The sequence below is a fragment of the Coregonus lavaretus genome (genome assembly GCF_964263955.1).
Source record: "Coregonus lavaretus genome assembly, contig: HAP1_SCAFFOLD_1151, whole genome shotgun sequence".
Taxonomy (NCBI): Eukaryota; Metazoa; Chordata; class Actinopteri; order Salmoniformes; family Salmonidae; genus Coregonus; species Coregonus lavaretus.
Window position 1 is genome coordinate 27167 of NW_028162695.1, and position 23106 is coordinate 50272.

Here is a 23106-nt window from a genome sequence, read left to right on the forward strand (position 1 = left end):
TGTTTGCTGCTACAGTGGTCTGATATCCGGTCTAAAGAGAGGCTGTTTTCTGCTACAGTGGTCTGATAGTTGGTCTAAAGAGAGGCTGTTTGCTGCTACAGTGGTCTGATAGTTGGTCTAAAGAGAGGCTGTTTGCTGCTACAGTGGTCTGATAACCGGTCTAAAGAGAGGCTGTTTGCTGCTACAGTGGTCTGATAGCCAGTCTAACGAGAGGCTGTTTGCTGCTACAGTGGTCTGATAACCGGTCTAAAGAGAGACTGTTTGCTGCTACAGTGGTCTGATAACCGGTCTAAAGAGAGGCTGTTTGCTGCTACAGTGGTCTGATAACCGGTCTAAAGAGAGACTGTTTGCTGCTACAGTGGTCTGATAGTTGGTCTAAAGAGAGGCTGTTTGCTGCTACAGTGGTCTGATAGTTGGTCTAAAGAGAGGCTGTTTTCATACATTTCCACGCTGGACCTCCATGCAGTAGCAGTACTGTGGCTTTGATGAATCGGGTAGATTAGTTTCTCTGTCTGCGTCCCACCTGGCAACCTATTCCATATTTAGTGCCCTATGGGCCCTGGTCAAAAGTAGTGCACTGTGAATAGAATAGGGTGCAATCTGGGATGCAGACTCAAGTGCCTCTTCTATTCTTTCTGTTGGCTCTAGCAGGCATACAGACCCGGAGGAATTCAACAACTGCATGAGGGAGCACTCTGTCTGTCTGCCTCCCAGATGAAACCCTATCCCCTACAGAGAGAGAGAGACAGAGAGAGAGAGAGATAGAGAGACAGAGACAGAGACAGAGACAGAGACAGAGACAGAGACAGAGACAGAGACAGAGACAGAGAGAGAGAGAGAGAGACAGGGAGAGAGACAGAGACAGAGACAGAGAGAGAGAGACAAAGAGAGAGAGAGAGAGAGAGAGAGAGAGAGAGAGAGAGAGAGAGAGAGAGAGAGAGATAGAGAGACAAAGAGAGAGACAAAGAGAGAGAGAGAGAGAGAGAGAGAGAGAGAGAGAGAGAGAGAGAGAGAGAGAGAGAGAGAGAGAGAGAGAGAGAGAGAGAGAGAGAGAGAGAGAGAGAGAGAGAGAGAGAGAGAGAGAGCGAGAGAGAGAGAGAGACCCGGAGGAATTCAACAACTGCATGAGGGAGCACTCTGTCTGAGAGACAGGGAGAGAGAGAGAGACAGAGACAGAGACAGAGACAGAGACAGAGACAGAGACAGAGACAGAGACAGAGACAGAGACAAAGAGAGAGAGAGAGAGAGAGAGAGTGAGAGAGAGAGAGAGAGAGAGAGAGAGAGAGAAAGAGAGAGAAAGAGAGAGACAAAGAGAGAGAGAGAGAGAGAGAGAGAGAGAGAGGAGAGAGAGAGAGAGAGAGAGAGAGAGAGAGAGAGAGAGAGAGAGAGAGAGAGAGAGAGAGAGAGAGAGAGAGAGAGAGAGAGAGAGAGAGAGAGAGAGAGAGAGAGAGAGAGAGAGAGAGAGAGAGAGAGAGGGAGAGACAGGAAGAGACAGGGAAAGAGAGAGATTGCTGCTGTCTGGAACCATTTGGTAATGTATGGGGATATGTGTGCGTGCAGCACATGGTAAAAGACTATACAACACTTTCTGAGTTAGCTTAACAAGGAAGTCATTCTAGAACCACTTCCTCATGGATGAAGGGACACAACTGAGCTTTCCCTAAACTATTATATGATCCCTGGTGAAGCACATGGAAAAGAGACTTTACAGTTTCCTCCATAGAAGGAACCCAACTGAGCGTGGTGGAGAAACCATCTAGGGGCAACGTACTGGTTTGTGTGTGTAGCCGTGAATGCTTCAGTGCAGCATCATGTGTTCTACTTCCATAACAACAGATGAGGGATTCAGGAATGATGTCACACCTTGTTTTAGAGGCTTTATACTTCCACTCTATACTTTATCACTTTCCTTCTTTGTCCTCATCTCCCTAATCCCCCCATGGCTCTGCCTCTAATCCCCCCATGGCTCTGCCTCTAATCCACCCATGGCTCTGACACTAATCCCCCCATGGCTCTGCCTCTAATCCCCCCATGGCTCTACCTCTGGTCCCCCCATGGCTCTGCCTCTAATCCCCCCATGGCTCTGCCTCTAGTCGCCTAATGGCTCTGCCTCTAATCCCCCCATTGTGTGTTCCTCTAATCCCCCCATGGCTCTGCCTCTAGTCCCCCCATGGCTCTACCTCTTATCCCCCCATGGCTCTGCCTCTAATCCCCCCATGGCTCTTCCTCTAATCCCCCCATGGCTCTGCCTCTAATCCCCCCATGGCCCTGCCTCTAGTCCCTCCATGGCTCTTTCTCTAGTCCCCCCATGGCTCTGACTCTAATCCCCCCATGGCTCTGCCTCTAGTCCCCCCATGGCTCTACCTCTAATCCCCCCATGGCTCTGCCTCTAATCCCCCCATGGCTCTTCCTCTAATCACCCCATGGCTCTGCCTCTAATCCCCCCATGGCTCTGCCTCTAGTCCCTCCATGGCTCTGCCTCTAGTCCCCCCATGGCTCTGCCTCTAGTCCCCCATGGCTCTGCCTCTAGTCCCCCCATGGCTCTGCCTCTAGTCCCCCCATGGCTCTGCCATTAATCCCCCCATGGCTCTGCCTCTAATCCCCCCATGGCTCTGCCTCTAATCCCCCCATGGCTCTACCTCTAATCCCCCCATGGCTCTGCCTCTAGTCCCCCCATGGCTCTGCCTCTAATCCCCCCATGGCTCTGTCTCTAATCCCCCCATGTCTCTGCCTCTAGTCCCCCCATGGCTCTGACTCTAATCCCCCCATGGCTCTGTCTCTAGTCCCCCCATGGCTCTTCCTCTAATCCCCCCATGGCTCTGCCTCTAATCCACCCATGGCTCTGACACTAATCCCCCCATGGCTCTGCCTCTAATCCCCCCATGGCTCTACCTCTGGTCCCCCCATGGCTCTGCCTCTAATCCCCCCATGGCTCTGCCTCTAGTCGCCTAATGGCTCTGCCTCTAATCCCCCCATGGCTCTGCATCTAGTCCCCCCATGGCTCTGCCTCTAATTCCCCCATGGCTCTGTCTCTAGTCGCCCCATGGCTTTGCCTCTGGTTCCCCCATGGCTCTGCCTCTAATCCCCCCATGGCTCTGCCTCTAGTCGCCTCATGGCTCTTCCTCTGGTCCCCCCATGGCTCTGCCTCTAATCCCCCCATGGCTCTGTATCTAGTCGCCCCATGGCTCTGTCACTAATCCCCCCATGGCTCTCCCTCTGGTCCCCCCATGGCTCTGCCTCTAATCTCCCCATGGCTCTGCCTCTAGTCGCCTCATGGCTCTGCCTCTAATCCCCCCATGGCTCTGCATCTAGTCCCCCCATGGCTCTGCCTCTAGTCCCCCCATGGCTCTGCCTCTAGTCGCCCCATGGCTTTGCCTCTGGTTCCCCCATGGCTCTGCCTCTAATCCCCCCATGGCTCTGCCTCTAGTCGCCTCATGGCTCTGCCTCTGGTCCCCCCATGGCTCTGCCTCTAATCCCCCTATGGCTCTGCATCTAGTCACCCCATGGCTCTGTCTCTAGTCCCCCCATGGCTTTGCCTCTAGTCCCCCCATGGCTCTGCCTCTAGTCGCCTCATGGCTCTGCCTCTAGTCGCCTCATGGCTCTGTCTCTAGTCCCCCCATGGCTTTGCCTCTAGTCCCCCCATGGCTCTGCCTCTAGTCGCCTCATGGCTCTGCCTCTAGTCGCCTCATGGCTCTGTCTCTAGTCCCCCCATGGCTTTGCCTCTAGTCCCCCCATGGCTCTGCCTCTAGTCGCCTCATGGCTCTGCCTCTAGTCGCCTCATGGCTCTGTCTCTAGTCCCCCCATGGCTTTGCCTCTAGTCCCCCCATGGCTTTTTCTCTAGTCCCCCCATGGCTCTGCCTCTAGTCGCCTCATGGCTCTTCCTCTAATTCCCCCATGGCTCTGCCTCTAGTCGCCTCATGGCTCTGCCTCTAATCCCCCCATAGCTCTGCATCTAGTCCCCCCATTGCTCTGCCTCTATATTCCATACTTCAGGGGTACCACAGGGCTGTGCGGTGGGCCTCCATACTTCAGGGGTACCACAGGGCTGTGTGGTGGGCCTCCGTACTTCAGGGGTACCACAGGGCTGTGTGGTGGGCCTCCATACTTCAGGGGTACCACAGGGCTGTGCGTTGGCCTACATACTTCAGGGGTACAACAGGGCTGTGTGGTGGGCCTCCATACTTCAGGGGTACAACAGGGCTGTGTGGTGGGCCTCCATACTTCAGGGGTACCACAGGGCTGTGTGGTGGGCCTCCATACTTCAGGGGTACCACAGGGCTGTGTGGTGGGCCTCCATACTTCAGGGGTACCACAGGGCTGTGTGGTGGGCCTCCATACTTCAGGGGTACCACAGGGCTGTGTGGTGGGCCTCCATACTTCAGGGGTACCACAGGGCTGTGCGTGGGCCTCCTATCCTTTACTGTTATTACTCTACATAGCTACTGTATACTGCAGCGTCACACTGTTAAATAAACTATCTCCTCTCTCCCAGTATTTGAAACGAACACACCCGCACCCGCACCTGCACACACGCACGTGCACACGCGAACACACACACATGCACACACACACACAGGAGCCAGGCTGATGACAGAGGAGGAGAACAGTGTGTAGCAGTACAGATAGGATTAGTGGGACATTCAGTCAAACATAAACATATCCTGCTAACAGAGCTACCAACCCACCAACAGAACAGAGCTTCTATAAGAATAAACAGTTAAACATCATAAACCCAAAGAGGTTCCATAAGAAATATAAACTGTTCTCATACCATCAGAACAGAGCTTCTAAAAGAACAAACAGTTGAAAATCGTAAACACAACCCCGACAGAGCGTCTATAAGAACAAAGTCCTTCTGGAAGGTTCTCCCATCTCCACAGAGGAACTCTGGAGCTCTGTCAGAGTGACTATCGGGTTCTTGGTCATCTCCCTGACCAAGGCCCTTCTCCCCCGATTGCTCTGTTTAGCCGGGAGGCCAGCTCTAGGAAGAGTCTTGGTGGTTCCAAACTTCTTCCATTTAAAAATGATGGAGGCCACTGTGTTCTTGTGGACCTTTAATGCTGCAGAAATGTTTTGGTACCCTTCCCCAGATCTTTGCCTCGACACAATCCTGTCTCTGAGCTCTACGGACAATTCGACCTTCGACCTCATGGCTTGGTTTTTGCTCTGACATGCACTGTCAACTGTGGGACTGTATAAAAACCTGTTTTCGCTTTGTCATTATGGGGTATTGTGTGTAAATTGATTAGATTTTTAAAAATATTTAATCAATTTTAGAATAAAGCTGTAACGTAATAAAATGTGGAAAAAGTCAAGGGGTCTTAATACTTTCTGAATGCACTGTATAAACCACAGACAAACAATGGTTACAATGCATGTGGTGCATGCAAAATGATTTAGACTGTGATTATTTTTCAGACAATGACACCATCAGAGCTTCCATAAGAACAACATCTATGAAATCTGGGTTGCATACATTGTCTCATGCAATGTTAAAGTCGTGCAATACAAGGACTATTCTAGGAGACGGGAGCATACTGTATTCCATAATTCAACAGAACCAGTGGTGTAGTGGTGCCTGGAGAAGCGGGTATACACAAATTGTGCCAACATTTTTCCAAACAGCCTGCCCGGCGAAGGAAAGGCGCACTGTGTGAAAAATGAGAAACAGTGACATACACTCTGAATGATCTAAAATGATAAATCCCATATTGGTCTTTCACAGTCAGGTCAACCCAAGATGTACTGTGCAGTAGGCTAACAGTAGGCCTACTATTGAAACCGATAAACTGAGTCAGAAATTCACAGGTTTCAGATTTTCCCCCAATTGTTTCAGGAATTCGTTCTCAGTCACACTTTTTTTTAAACAGAAAAACGACATAATTGTATGTTGTCCATAATGCTTAAACCACATCAGGAGACCACTTTTGAGGTCTGGGAAAAATCTAAGAAAATTTGATTTTTTACAGTAGTTACCCTTTAATTCAAGTGTGCCGGTTCCTAGCATTATTGTTTGATTAGCAGTGTTTCTGTAGCACATGAGATGGAGTTTGCAAAATAAATGGCCACTGGATTGACAGCAAATAATCAAATAATCCCAAGTGGCGCAGCTGTCTAAGGCACTGCATCTCAGTGCTTGAGGCGTCACTACAGACCCCCTGGTTCGATTCCAGGCTGTATCACAACCGGCTGTGATTGGGAGTCCCATAGGGCAGCGCACAATTTGGCTGGTGTAGGCCGTCATTGTAAATAATAATTTGTTCTTAACTGACTTGCCTAGTTAAATAAAGGTAATACATAAATACCATTCTGACAGGTATGCATGCATAGGCTACTTTGTAGCTAGTTAACATTTAATAGAAAACGTTTTTGGGAAAGCCTTTCCATCTACCAGAAGATGGTTAGGCCTAGCATTAACATTGCTATATTTTTGCTGTTCCTTAATTGTTTGAAACCTGGACGTTTTACTTCATATTGTGAGGCATGTCTTACCTTGCTTCAAAGTAGCCTATAGCCAAAATCCCACCATAGAAACGTGGAGGCAATTATTTGTATTAAGACTTCCTCATTATGCTTTCTCCTGTTCTATTGGTTTTCTTTAAACTTTCTTTCATTGTCTAGCAGCCAAAGGCATTATCCTAGTCATATTAGCAACACAGGATAGTTGTTGCATCTTTAAATCCGCCCTCTTTCTAACGGATATTTCCATCTGGGATTAAGAATATACCTCCACTACACTACTTTGATACTTTGATATCAGTGGGGATTAAGAATATACCTCCACTACACTACTTTGATACTTTTATATCAGTGGGGATTAAGAATATACCTCCACTACACTACTTTGATACATTGATATCAGTGGAGATTAAAAATATACCCCCACTACACTACTTTGATATCAGTGGGGATTAAGAATATACCCCCACTACACTACTTTGATACTCTGACATCAGTGGGGATTAAGAATATACCTCCACTACACTACTTTGATACTTGGATATCAGTGGGGATTAAGAATATACCTCCACTACACTACTTTGATACTTTGATATCAGTGGGGATTAAGAATATACCTCCACTACACTACTTTGATACTTTGATATCAGTGGGGATTAAGGATATACCTCCACTACACTACTTTGATACTTTGATATCAGTGGGGATTAAGAATATACCTCCACTACACTACTTTGATACTTTGTCGTATATGATGAATGGTGGCAATTATTGCTTGTCAACAAAGAGTTCGCCATGCTGCATCGTGTTAGAGGCTTTTATTAAAATCACGAATTTACAGCATAGATACAGACTCGCGATGTCCGGAGAACGGCTCCCAGATTGCTATGGCCGTTCTGCCGTCTCATCGTTTACCCCCTATTTATAAACAATGCAAGAAGAGGAGTGACTCCCCTCTTCTGGCCAATCACCAGTCTCCCCTCGGGCGTCACCCTCCAAGCGGCACATTTCAAATAACATCATAAACCATCCCCCCTCTGGCCTAAACAACCAACATTCCATTTCGTCATGAAAAACATTTAACAAAGGCATAATCTTCAGATACGATATTCCCCCCTTTCGAGACGAAATAAACGTCTCGAAAACAAACAGAATAAGATTATGACTATTAACCATTTATCTCATTGAATATTTTTAACCTTAAACCCAAAAACATTCTCCTCTAGAGTGTAAATACCTTTCTATGAAATACCTGTTTATGAAGTGTGAATACATTACTATGAATTATGAATAAATCTCTATGGAGTGTGAGAGCGAAAAACTGTCCAGCAGCCATCCACCCATATCAATCAAGACAGTAAAATTCTCTCACGGTCCCTCTGCCCCAGGCAACCACCGTCGGTACTCCAGATAACCTCATTAACCATGTAAATGCATTTGAAACTATGATGTAATTAAATACCCATGTAACCAAAATCCTATCCATAAATATCCATTGTACAACTGGTCAACCCATCGAATCGTACAATGAATCTCTCCCTTCCTAGACCTTCTGTCCCTAACCCCATCGAAATAAACAAAAGCATCTAAAATCCTCATCTGCATTCAATAACATCAAACATCATTCTACTAAAATCAATACCTAAGAATATGACACAATTATGTATTACACATGTCTCTATTTCATTGCAGACACTGGAATGTAGTCCACTACACTTCATCTCCCTGTAATATCCTCTTCCAATGGACTTGTTGATGATGGAATCAGCCACACCCTCCTTGTTTCATCTCCTCCAGTCATATTGTCTTTGTTTGAGTATTCCAATCTCCACATGTTCTCCCAAATGCTTCTGGAATTACAAGAAAATAAACGACCAAACAGTATCCTTTGCAAAACAACCACTTTCAAATTAAACCTCCATTTCACCTAAGAATTTAAAAAATGATACATAAATGATGTATGAATCACATTAACCTATCCCCCCTTGATTCATAAAAATCATACTAAAAATCACACTAATATTGAAAAAATGTAAAAATGATCAAATAATCAAAAAGGATATTTATCCATTTAGTTCCACTTGTCCATCTTTATCCAGATCAGGAACAGTCCACACCGGCATCTGAGTGTTGTCTCCAGGCACCACTTCTCCAACCTATCTCAATCTCATAACTTTCTCAAAAGTCAGTACAAACATCACACAGTGTTATCAAAGCTTAAACTAGAATCTGACCCATCACTGCTCCTACTGGCCTAATTGATCTTGCCACCAAATCCTTTCAAATGCATCCCTTATAATGCATCTATAACCCCAGTGATCTTATCTGAACTATCTGGACTCAAAGTATAACTAATATTTATATTATCTTCCCAAATGTTACACCATACCATGAATGAAGTCCCCCCTTCTCCCTTAGACTTACCCTTCAATGATAGGCTTGAAGACTATGACATGTCGCCATGTGTCTGCTAAATGACTAAAATGTAAATGTAATGTCACCCTTTTAACCCTAGAGTTAGCTGTGTCCAATGCTATCCCTCTTATAATGGTAAAACCTCATATGGAAGCTTCAACGTTGACATGTAACCAAATCCTGTCCCCCATAGGGTAAGAATATACTCTATCATCACAAACCGACCAAATATCTCTAAAATCCCCATAGTCACATTGTCAGTCAAAAGCTAATCTTTTAACCATCAAAGTCCTGCTCTTCTTACTACCTGATATATAAAAAGTAACCTATTATTTGTCATTACTACCCTTAAGGTCATACTTATCCAAGGTTATCATATAACCTCACACTCTGATATTCCCATAAACATACCCCTTACCTCATATGTTTTATTAGAGCAAAAACAACTTTTATCCCTCAATATTTCACCTGAATACTTCAGGTTTCCACTGTTACCTGACTTTACATCTAACAATTCCCATAGGGTAATCCATTTACCCAAGAACACTTAAACCCTACTGTTCTGACAACGACATTATTTTATCTGTCAATGACTGTTGCCAATTCCACAGTCATGACAAAGCTCAAAACTGACCCACACCTGACAGAGGCTGCGCAACCGTCTAACAGGTTCGGGATGGAATTCTCAACAGACATGGACCCTCAAGATTCCTCACTGACCTTACAGAATGAGTTAATCTATCTCTAATTTCCACAACAGAGGAACGAGCAGCACTGATCAGATGCCCCCCCCCTCCGTCATCGAAATCAAAAGACCTCATCCTGCAGCTTCCATGACGAATCTCTCTTCTCCATTTCAGATTAATCTATATTGCTCTCTACTACTATCTGCTCTACTTTTTTAACCCTATTCGTAGTAACCTAAACCCCTGAGTCTCTCTTGCTGCCTCCTTTAATTTCAGAAAAGTTGTTGTCATCCTTCCTCCATTTGCTATTACCATCGTATCATTAATCCCTTCCCAAAGTTACCATTAACGTCGTTGATTTAGTTGATGAATTAAAACCCTTAATTCCCTCTAGTGGGAAACTACCAACATCCTATTCGATTATTCCCTGTTGGAGTGACTACTGTAATAAACTTATCCTTAACTCCCTCTGTGACTGTGAAAAGTTTTACAGACTTCAAATCTTCCATTATAAGCATCACCTTACAAATTACATAGCCCTTTAACCAATAATTCTTAACCGGAACAACTTCTAATGCTTGCACTAGATAAGTACACATATTCTCCCTGATCTTTATCTGTAACATTACGCAAAATAATCCCTTATTTGAGTAGGTGCAACAGCTCCTACTTCTGATCCTGCTAACAATACTTATCCTCCCTAATTATCTCTCTCTCTCTCTCTGTGAAAGAAACGTCATCATCCTAAATGGCATATTATAATTATTATTCTCCTAACCCTCATACCAGTATTTTCCCCCTATAATTGATGCTGGACCCTTAATCAAATGCGCTATATTTATGGCTTTAATAACTATCAATGTTGAAAGAGTTAAATTACTTCTACCTGTTATTTTAATAGACTCACGTGTTGATGTCATTATTGTTACTACCTCATCCCTAGTTTTCCCCTAAGCTCTGAACTCTTTCCTTGTACTTCCATCCATCACCCCTAGTGTCACTTTTTCCCCCTTTCAGTTCTACCTCTAAACTTTAAACTTTTGATTACACAAAATACACCTATAATGACATTGATCTCCCTGCTGGAAACTGTAAATATAGATACTCAATCACCCTCAAATCATTCAGCAACACATACTTTCTCAATGCATCTGCTCCTAACCGATTTAAACTCCTACCATATCTTCCCACTAAACTTTAAAATGTCCTTCCTCACTGTTCTCTCTCTGTCTTACTACTAACTTTGAAACTTAGCTTACTGTCTCAGAGTCCCTTCAACCTAGCCTACCCCTAACTTATTTTAATCTAATCTTTTTCTCTCATAACATTTAAAACCTTTTCCCCTGATCTATTGACAAAATCTCTTACCACCAAATTTTGGGAATATGTGATTGGGAAAGTTCCCCACCTGCTTCTGACTCATTACACACAGACTTGGCAAAACCGACTAAACACCTTTTAGCCTAACCTCAAATCTCTTAGTGTAAGAATGTAACCCAACATAACAGTCACCCCTATTAAGTTTTTTCAGACAGATTGTCTAACAGGCAATCTAATACATTATCATCCTTCCTATGATATTTATCTTTTAAGCAAATGATTCCCCAAAAACCCTACTTCTTAAAATAGTCTACCAGACAGTCAGTCGTCTAGTGTGCATCTTATTGTACGCTTCAATTCTCTTCCCAACACTACAATAACAGTATCTTCTAATATTAGTACTTGAAGAGTAAGTACTACCTCAAATCCCTATCCTAATTAGTTATCAATTAGTTTATTTTACAGAGTGATATGTTTAACCTCTTTAGACTGAACCCAGATAAGTTTTCCCCTATTCACTATCACTTCTAATGGCCGGTGGTTTCAACTGTTAACTATTTCCTCTTCTTCTCTAATCGATGCTCTCAGCAGTGCACCCCTTCCGGATATTCTCGGCACTCTAGAATATTTAGTGTTCACCTGAAGCACAGGTGATCTTCACTTGCTCCTTAATCTTCCTCTGTTTCTTCTTCTCCAATTCTGTGTCTGTCCAGAAACTGACAGTCGATATGGAACATCTGGTCCCCCCTTGGCGGGTACAATTGCCTTTGATATTGTTCAGTTAAAGCTGTAACAGTGATTGTTGATTTGGTTCACTCTGATTCTTCATCACACAAGCTTCTCTTCTCCACCAATTGTATGATTGACTTCTCAGAGTTTCTTCGTCCTGTTCTTCTCGTCGTTGACATATCAGGATTCTTCAAAAGCTTATATTTCAAGTTCTGTCCTCGAAATATCGTCTTCCATCATCTTCTTACTTTTCTTCAGCATCTTTGCCTCAATGTATTCTTCTTCTCCTCCAATTCTTGGGATTAAAAATGTTCTCCACAGGTTTTCTCCTTGTCTCTTCTGTATCTTCAGCGTCTCGAGCTGTTCCTCTAGCTCCCTTGCCTCTCCCAAGGTCGTCTCTTCCTCCAGGCCTGATACGCCTCGGTATATATCTCCTATTTCTTCTTTGCCAGTCATTGTAGGATAAAATCCTCTTGAACATACAACACCTTTAATCTCCAAATCTTCATCACTTTCTTCATCAGAACTCGACTCTCTTGTCTCCTTCTTCGTTCAACTTTCATCAGAGATCAAGTCTCCAGTACCCTTCTTTCCTCTCTTGCCACTTCCTTCTGATCACAGAGTCACCTCCCATGCATGACCTCTCTCAATCACTCTCATGTTCATCATCCTCATCTCCTTAAGTTCCCAGACATCCCGGTTTTCTTCCGTCTTCTGGATTCATCTTCATCGTTGTTTCTGCTCGTATTCGTCTTCATCTCTGATGCCATAATCACCCTGCTGGATGATGTCTTTCTGCTGAATCCATATGTGAAAAAGGTGTACTAACTTCTGCCATTAGTCTCTCCTAACACTACTCTAACCCTACTTTGATTACTTTGATTAAAAAAGGACTATTTCAATCAATTTTCCCCTATATCAAGCCCTTTATATTCCTTTATTGTGAACTATCCTATTTTAGACTTATATAAGTTATATAGACTTCCCCCCTAAAATTCTTAATATAACATAAACAAATCCATTAACCATCCTGAATAATTAACCCCAATTCCTATTCCTATGTCACCAATGTCCATTAGTGTTGGCTATCTTACCACAACCCATCAAATGCAAATAAATGCAAGTTAGTCATCTTCAGACTAAAATACCCCTAAACAAAGCCTTTAACCCCTTGCTCTATAACCCCTAATTATCATAAATTTAAAGAATAATGTCAGTACCTGATTTCCAATCGAACTGTAATCCAGCCCAGTGATGCACATAGCCTCCAACATGTAACTTTTATTGAAATAGAATTTGCCAAGCCCCTTGTAAAATCGTCATAACATCACATATCCTGTTAGGGAAAGATTTTGTAACCATAATCAGTACCAAAACCTTTTTGACTTGATCCTCTGCCACGTGACGTGATCACTTCCTGTATCTCCTCGCTCCCCCTCTCTCTCCTGTCTCTCATGACAAGGGATAAAGACACAAGAACAGCTTTTAGTAGTTCATGCCATCACTGAGTATTTCCAACCGTTCAATATTCATTCGTTCTACATTATTCACTCTAAGACTAAACTCAGAATTAAATAAATCGCTCAAAAACCTTTTTTTTTATTTTAATCCGTTATTTAATTATTTTAATTCAATCTATTATAATCCGTTATCCTATATTTAATGTATAAATTCAATAGGCTACAAAACAAGTTTCATCTTTAACCAATCGCAGTTTAAACTAGTATCATCGTGTTAAAACCTCTTTATGCGTATTTGTTCCGTCGTCTGTGTTCCTCTCCCTGCAGTTTAACCAATGTGTTGTTTTGCAGAATCCCACGCATGCGCAAGTATCATTTTAAAATTAAACGCATCCCCATACATTTACTAACGCCACCATTTTGTTTCGTCGACCGCATGTCGTAGATTTAGTGCCGTAAACCAAAACGTGTCCTAATCTCGTGTCATAAACTCCCCCTTTCTGTAGTGTAGTGTCGCAAAATTAAACGCATGCGCACAACCATTCAAAAATCCCTTTTCACCGTGAAAGGAAGATTCTCTACTCTCTCTCTCCCCAAACATAATAACAGTCCAGCTGTAATTCCCCATTTCCCCCTTATAATCAAACAACATTTACCAGCGCTCACAAAACATATAACCTGACTTACAAACACATAAACAAGTTTAAGAGACTTTCACCCGTCGCAACGGAATCTCTAAGGATATCCGTTAGCATGTAGCACGCAACACAATTAGCCTGTAGCATAGCCTAAGGTACACCGTGGCACAAAACCCAATTAGCACTAGCATCCACCTCAGCCACCATGATGTAGCATGATTCACACTTTAGCCTTACAAAAATTAGCCTGAGCAACGATGTACCATGTGGCCTGAAACAATCCAGCCTTAGCTTCAGCCTCTAGCCAACTGCGGCCTACTAGCTATACAAATGAACACCCCGCATTGCGTCTTTAATTGATTACTGTTTCGTTTGCCCTAAATTTATTCTGCCGTGGGTATGGCTATTTCAGTGAGCGATCCCCCCCAATGCAACTATCCCGTCGAACAGAAGTTGAGTAAGCCATCCCCAAGAAATGTCCCACCAACCCCCAGTCCCAGACTGAACCTGAACACTCATAACGCATGTCCAGGATTTTGGCCCACCCTGTGGTCGCCCCGTGTGTCACGAGGGCTTATCTAAACCTGCAATGCTCTAAAGAATGCGCATATCTGAATTTACCAACCATTGACCATAGTTACCAATGACATATAACCTTATCATTGCTCATAGTTACCAATGAAATATAAATGTCTCCTACCGTTTTCCTAAATTTGTCATTGCCCATAGTTACCAATGAAATATAAATTTATGCTCTAAATCCTCATTGCCATCCGTTACCAATGAAATATAAACTTATCACTCTAAATTATCATTGTCTATAGTTACCAATGAAATCACATTTTAGCCGACTCCAGTCGACCAGCAACAACGCCACCTGAGGCCAGGTTATAATGGAACATCCCCTCAGTGTACACAAGTCATATCCAATCTAACAACCTCCGAAGCGGTAAGAACACTCACCCTTTTTCCATGCTTCAGAGAGAGTTAGGCCGGCGGTTGACTGAAACAAGGAGGAGACGCAAACCCAGGCCCCACGTTGGGCGCCATTATGTCGTATATGATGAATGGTGGCAATTATTGCTTGTCAACAAAGAGTTCGCCATGCTGCATCGTGTTAGAGGCTTTTATTAAAATCACGAATTTACAGCATAGATACAGACTCGCGATGTCCGGAGAACGGCTCCCAGATTGCTATGGCCGTTCTGCCGTCTCATCGTTTACCCCCTATTTATAAACAATGCAAGAAGAGGAGTGACTCCCCTCTTCTGGCCAATCACCAGTCTCCCCTCGGGCGTCACCCTCCAAGCGGCACATTTCAAATAACATCATAAACCATCCCCCCTCTGGCCTAAACAACCAACATTCCATTTCGTCATGAAAAACATTTAACAAAGGCATAATCTTCAGATACGATACTTTGATATCAGTGGGGATTAAGAAGTGAGTGTATGCAATGCCCGCTGAAAAATAAGTGCGTATACCCACCACTACACCACATTCTGTGATACTAAGGAAGTCTCGAGGTTTTGCTCGCCTGAGGTAGAGTATCTTATGATAAGCTGTAGACCACACTATTTACCAAGAGAGTTTTCATCTATATTTTTCATAGCTGTCTATTTACCACCACAAACCAATGCTGGCATTAAGATTGCACTGAATGAGCTGTATAAGGCCATAAGTCAACAGGAAAACGCTCATCCAGAGGCAGCGCTCCTAGTGGCCGGGGACTTTAATGCGGGGAAACTTAAATCCGTTCTACCTCATTTCTACCAGCATGTTAAATGTGCAACCAGAGGAAAAAAAACTCTAGACCACCTTTACTCCACACACAGAGACGCATACAAAGCTCTCCCTCGCCCTCCATTTGGCAAATCTGACCATAACTCTATCCTCCTGATTCCTGCTTATAAGCAAAAACTAAAGCAGGAAGCACCAGTGACTCGGTTAATAAAAAAGTGGTCAGATGACGCAGATGCTAAGCTACAGGACTGTTTTGCTAGCACAGACTGGAACATGTTCCGGGATTCTTCAGATAGCATTGAGGAGTACACCACATCAGTCACTGGCTTCATCAATAAGTGCATCGATGATGTCGTCCCCACAGTGACCGTACGTACATACCCCAACCAGAAGCCATGGATTACAGGAAACATCCGCACTGAGCTAAAGGGTAGAGCTGCCGCTTTCAAGGAGCGGGACTCTAACCCGGACGCTTATAAGAAATCCCGCTATGCCCTCCGACGAACCATCAAACAGGCAAAGAGTCAATACAGGACTAAGATTGAATCGTACTACACCGGCTCTGTGGCAGGGCTTGAAAACTATTACAGACTACAAAGGGAAGCACAGCCGCGAGCTTCCCAGTGACACAAGCCTACCAGACGAGCTAAACCACTTCTATGCTCGCTTCGAGGCAAGCAACACTGAAGCATGCATGAGAGCACCAGCTGTTCCGGATGACTATGTGATCACGCTCTCCGTAGCCGACGAGCCATAAGACTCCTGAAAAGCTAATCATGGCTACCCAGACTATTTGCACTGCCCCCCCACCCCATCTTTTTACGCTGCTGCTACTCTGTTAATTATTTATGCATAGTCACTTTAACTCTACCCACATGTACATATTACTTCAACTACCTCAACTAGCCGGTGCCCCCGCACATTGACTCTGCACCGGTACCCCCCTGTATATATAGCCTCCCTACTGTTATTTTATTTTACTTCTGCTCTTTTTTTCTCAACACTTTTTTTGTTGTTGTTTTATTTTACTTTTTTATTAAAAATAAATGCACTGTTGGTTAAGGGCTGTAAGTAAGCATTTCACTGTAATGTCTGCACCTGTTGTATTCGGCGCATGTGGCCAATACAATTTGATTTGATTTGATTTGATTTGAACAGAACAATGTATTTATTTTCCAATAAACATTAAATAGATCCAGATATGGTTACATTAACAAAGACATCTAAAAACCCAGAAGAAGGCCAAAAGCTGAAACGCGTTGGTTCTACTTTTAACAATAAATACACTTTTTTATTTAATTCCATTGTCCTCGAAGAGTTACTGAATCTCCCCTCTACTTCAGTTTGCTCCTCAATCCATGCCCCTTGATTGGAAAGCAGTGATCCCTTCACTTTACATTAAATACATTACGGTTTTGTTCAATCACTTTGGTAAATTTTTCAGATGTTAGCGGTATATACAAAACTCTAAACTGACTTTAACTTGAGATGCAATTTTTTAAAATATAGTTTGTATCCAAAGGCAGGTTCTAAGCATGTTGAGACTTATGTGGTCCTCTGTAGCTCAGCTGGTAGAGCACGGCGCTTGTAACGCCAAGGTAGTGGGTTCGATCCCCGGGACCACCCATACACAAAAAAATGTATGCACGCATGACTGTAAGTCGCTTTGGATAAAAGCATCTGCTAAATGGCATATTATTATTATTATTTTTATGCCAATCTTACAGTTTCATTATCCTTATACAGTACATACAGTACGTAGGACAAATCAACAGAATTAGGGGTATTGTAAAGTTGGCTACTGTAAAAAAACATAGCACAGCGTTGTATCCCATTTCTGCCCCATGCAACGTGACCTTTTCTACATGACTTGTCAACTGATACAGTATTGCCTGTCTCTCTGCTTGGAATTCATCAGCTTACAGTGTAGCAATGAAATTCCGTTATATAAAACCAGTTATTTCAGCAGTGCGTTGTACACCACAATATAATTCCAAAGTGTAGCTCACATGACTCTTTCCACTCTGTCCTATTGGCTGATGGAGCATGATTATGATGCAGTATTTACAGCCATTTCCATAGAGACGGGTTAGCTGACGTCACCAAAACTATGCGCACGCTTCAATGGGGCAGATGGCTGTGTGTTGTTGTGATTCTGGATGGCCAGACAGCTAGCAGCAATAACAAGAAGCTGCCACGTGGGGAATCGTAGGTGGCTCGTTTCAGCTAGATTTATCTTGTTCTTGATACCATGTCTTGTTTTGAGGTGTTTTGACTACCTCAATTACTTCATACCCCTGCACATCGTCTCGGTACTTATTCCTTGTGTTATTATTTTTCTATTATTTCTCTATTTTACTCTCTGCATTGATGGGAAGGGCCCGTAAGTTAGCATTGCACTGTTAGTCTACACCTGTTGTTTATGAAGCATTTGACAAATAACATTTGATTTGATTTGATTTGATTTGATGTCATGTCAATGCTAGTATGGCTAAAATTCGCTAGCTAACCAACAACTGTAATGATGTATTCTTCAAATGTATTTATGTTTTCAATAAACATTGGAGTAGAAATATATTTTACATGTTGTCAACCATTTAAGCCAACCGTCTGTTTTGTCCCGTAGTCGCGCACGTGTCAATTTTGTTGCTAAACAACCAACCCGTCAATATGATACATTCCAACATAAATTGAAGTCAAATTGATACATTTATGAAGTAGAAATATATAAATGTACAGTGTTCAGCAGTTATCAAACTACTGTATATACACCCACTGGACAGTTTATTAGGTACACACATCTAGTATTGGGTCGGACCCCCCCTTTGCCTCCAGAACAGCCTGAATTCTTCGGGATATGGATTCTACAAGTCTGAAACGTTGCACAGGGATGTTGGTCCATGCTGACGCTATGGCATCACGCAGGTGCTGCAGATTGGACGGCGTTACACCACTGCCACCAGCCTGTACTGTTGACACCAGGCAGGATGGGTCCATGGACTCATGCTTACACCAAATCCCTACTCTGCCATCAACATGACGCAACCGGGATTCGTTTTTCCACTCCCTAATTGTTCAGTGTTGGTTGAAAATTGAAAATGTGCTTAGAGTTTTGAAACATAAGCCATTTTGATGATATGTTTAGATTTGTGTGCTAAGAGTTGTGAAAATGTACCACATACTTGTTAAAATTGCACCAAAGTGGAAAAAAACTGTAAACATGAACTAGAACCAGATAGGGTTATAGGGCATGCTGCTTGTTCCCTCCACATGCAGAACAGCATCTGTAATGTCAAAGGTCACGTGTATTGTTAATGTGTTTGAATAGTAAAGTGGATAATGCTTTGTGTGTGTGCTTATGTAGCGCTCTCTCTCTCTCTCTCTCTCTCTCTCTCTCTCTCTCTCTCTCTCTCTCTCTCTCTCTCTCTCTCTGTCTCTCTCTCTCTCTCTCTCTCTTTCTCTCTCTCTCTGTCTCTCTCTCTGTCTTTCTCTCTCTCTCTCGCTCTCTCGCTCTCTCCCTCTGTCTCTCTCTATCTCTCTCTCTCTCTCTCTCTCTCTCTCTCTCTCTCTCTCTCTGTCTCTCTCTCTCTCTCTCTCTCTCTCTCTCTGTCTCTCTCTCTGTCTTTCTCTCTCTCTCTCGCTCTCTCGCTCTCTCCTCTGTCTCTCTCTCTCTGTCTCTCTCTCTCTGTCTCTCTCTGACTCCCTCTCTCTCTGTCTCTCTCTCTCTCTGTCTCTCTCTCTCTCTCTCTCTCTCTCTCTCTCTCTCTCTCTCTCTCTCTCTCTCTCTCTCTCTCTCTCTCTCTCTCTCTCTCTCTCTCTCTCTCTCTCTCTCTCTCTCTCTCTCTCTCTCTCTCTCTATCTCTGTCTCTCTCTCTCTCTCTCTCTCTGTCTCTCTCTCTCTCTCTCTCTCTCTGTCTCTCTCTCTCTCTCTCCCTCTGTCTCTCTCTCTCTCTCTCTCTCTCTCTCTCTTCTCTCTCTCTCTTCTCTCTCTCTCTCTCTCTCTCTCTCTCTCTCTCTCTCTGTCTCTGATACCACATTCTGTAGTCTGACAGTACAGCAGTCTGTTAGAACACTCCTCTAACAGGAACAGTGTCATTACTGTGAGAATGGGATGATGCCAGTTTAACTTGGATCTGACTTACTTACCCTTTATGGATAGAGTTCAACTTAAATGTTTCTTAAAGAAGAAATATGGAAATGCATAACCATTATTAGCCCACACTGTTGATTTTATGTGCATTTTACATTTACTTTTAGCCGCATTTGTTGATAACGAAATCTCAAATAGTCTGGATACATTCAGTAACATGATAATATTCCTGACAATGTGTTGTTGGTGCAACATAAGACAAGGGTTTCTACGAGTCCTCTTCATTTACAACCTTTCTCTCACTCAGACAACAAAAATGTGGTGCTCAAGTTCAGAACGGCTGTCAGTCAAAACCCATACAGAGCTGTGAAGCACAGAGCACACAGTCTGATGTCATGAATAGCATGACATCAGAGTCTGATGTCATGTATAGCACACACACACACACACACACACACTCACACACACTCACAGGCACACAGCTTTTTAATTAAATCATGAGTCAATGTAGTGTGTGGTAGTGTCCAGCAGCTGGTTTATGCTCCAGGTCAGACAGACACTCTATTTGCACCCTTGATAGAGGGCACACTTACCCTCAGTTGCCCCTTATGACAACAGACTCCAGGGCACATATTGCAGAGCATGAAAAAGGAGCCTTTGTTTGACAAAGGATCCATGACAATGCTCCACAGTCACATTTCCACTATCCCTGTGCGTGTGTGTGTGTGTGTGTGTGTGTGTGTGTGTGTGTGTGTGTGTGTGTGTGTGTGTGTGTGTGTGTGTGTGTGTGTGTGTGTGTGTGTGTGTGTGTGCGTGTGTGTGTGCTTGAGGCAAGTGGCCGTGTGATTACACAGCTTCTACGTCATCTGTTATGGAACTGGCAGTTTGTGTAGATGTCACAATGATGAGTGTTGGAACCACACTGACAGACAGTCAAAGTGTTGGAACCACACTGACAGACAGACAGACAGACAGACAGACAGACATACAGACAGACAGACAGACAGACAGACAGACAGACAGACAGACAGACAGACAGACAGACAGACAGACAGACAGACAGACAGACAGACAGACAGACAGACAGACAGACAGACAGAGTGTTGGAACCACACTGACAGACAGACAGAGTGTTGGAACCACACTCAGACAGACAGACAGACAGGCAGGCAGGCAGACAGACAGACAGACAGACAGACAGACAGACAGACAGACAGACAGACAGACAGACAGACAGACAGACAGACAGACAGACAGACAGACAGACAGACAGACAGACAGACAGACAGACAGACAGAGTGTTGGAACCACACTGACAGACAGACAGAGTGTTGGAACCACACTCAGACAGACAGACAGACAGACAGACAGACAGACAGACAGACAGACAGACAGACAGACAGACAGACAGACAGACAGACAGACAGACAGACAGACAGACAGACAGACAGACAGACAGACAGACAGACAGACAGACAGACAGAGTGTTGGAACCACACTGACAGACAGACAGAGTGTTGGAACCACAGGTAGTGCACTATATTGGGAATAAGCTGCCATTTGGGACACAATCCTGGTCTGGAGGATAGGGAGGCTACCTCCATAGAGAATAGGGTGGAATGACTGGTTCAGACCTTCCCCAGAGAGACCTAGACATCACCTCTGGGTTGACTGGTTCAGACCTTTCCCAGAGAGACCTAGACATCCCCTTTGGGTTGACTGGCTCAGACCTTCCACAAAGAGACCTAGACATTCCCTCTGGGTTGACTGGTTGAGACCTTCCCCAGAGAGACCTAGACATCCCCTCTGGGTTGACTGGCTCAGACCTTCCCCAGAGAGGCCTAGACATCCCCTCTGGGTTGACTGGCTCAGACCTTCCCCAGAGAGACCTAGACATCCCCTCTGGGTTGACTGGCCCAGACCTTCCCCAGAGAGACCTAGACATCCCCTCTGGGTTGACTGGTTCAGACCTTCCCCAGAGAGACCTAGACATCCCCTCTTGGTTGACTGGCTCAGACCTTCCCCAGAGATACCTAGACATCCCCTCTGGGTTGACTGGTTCAGACCTTCCCCAGAGAGACCTAGACATCCCCTCTGGGTTGACTGGTTCAGACCTTCCCCAGAGAGACCTAGACATCCCCTCTGGGTTGACTGGTTCAGACCTTCCCCAGAGAGACCTAGACATCCCCTCTGGGTTGACTGGTTCAGACCTTCCCCGGAGAGACCTAGACATCCCCTCTGGGTTGACTGGCTCAGACCTTCCCTTATAGACCCAGATATCCCTTCTGGGTCAGTGTGTAGGAGTTGGTACAAGGTGCCCTGAACCACTTGTCTAGGGTTAGACTTAATTTAAATGGATTATATTTGTAATGAGAAGAAGAGGAATAAAGCGGCTGTGACGATCTGGCCATTTAGAACTCTTTCCTTGACACTCTACCTATCCTATTTTCGTTCAAATTGATTATTTTGTAGTGAAAGAAAATTAGATCAGACTCATTACCTTGATGCCTTTCAGTTTGTAAGTGTGTTGTTGTATTCTAATATGACTCATTTAATTTGATTAATGTAACTACATTTTCCATTGATTCTCTCCTCTTAAATGTAATTTATATTGAACAACACCATACACGCGGGCTGCCCCCCCCCCCCCCCCCTTTTGAACGCCTTTGGATAAATAAACAAAAAAGTAGCCTATTGGAATATAATCAAATAACAAGAGGCCTATTGCAACCATCCACGGCACTAGATCAGAGATGGGCAACTGTTTTACACAAAATAAAAAATAAATTGGAACTCAATTGGGGTCTCAACTTACTGTTGAGAGTTAGAATACTAGAATACACAAGATGCAATTTCGACATGTGGTTGTGCATCAAGAGTTTTTATGTCAGTCACTGATAGTCAGTCAATTAGCCCAAGTCAGCTAATATTTTGTAGATTGCTAAATTAGTTTAGCGGCTAGCTATCTAAACTTTTTATCATGGTCGATTTACCTGCCGGGGTGCCCCCAATGATTTTGTTAGTCAGTCTCACTCAGATATCATATTAAAAACTGTAAACTTTTCTCTCCACCCTTTGGCAAAATGTGTAAAATGGCAGAATGTTCTCTACACCCCATGGCAAATTGTATAGAATTGCACCAAATTAACTTTGGATGGATGTGGGTACGCAGACCCATGAGCTGCAGTCCCTCATGATGACCCCCATCCCATCCCCAATCTAGATCAACATTCATTGTGGATTCCATTTACATTTGTCAGACGCTCTTATCCAGAGCAACTTACAACAGTGAGGGCATACGTTTTCATACTGGTCCCCCGTGGGAATTGAACCCACAACCCTGGCGTTGCACGCGCCATGCTCTACCAACTGAGCAACAAGGGTCCAACTGAGCTGCAAGGGATTACTCACTAACTACTAATTAATGTGTACTGTGAACGAGAACGAACAACAAGCCTGATGACTCACAGTGGCTCTGTTCCAATATCACAACACCAGAATACTACATAGAATGAAGCAAGCCCTGTATTGGGCACGATGCTTCTATGTACCAAGTCATGTATTGG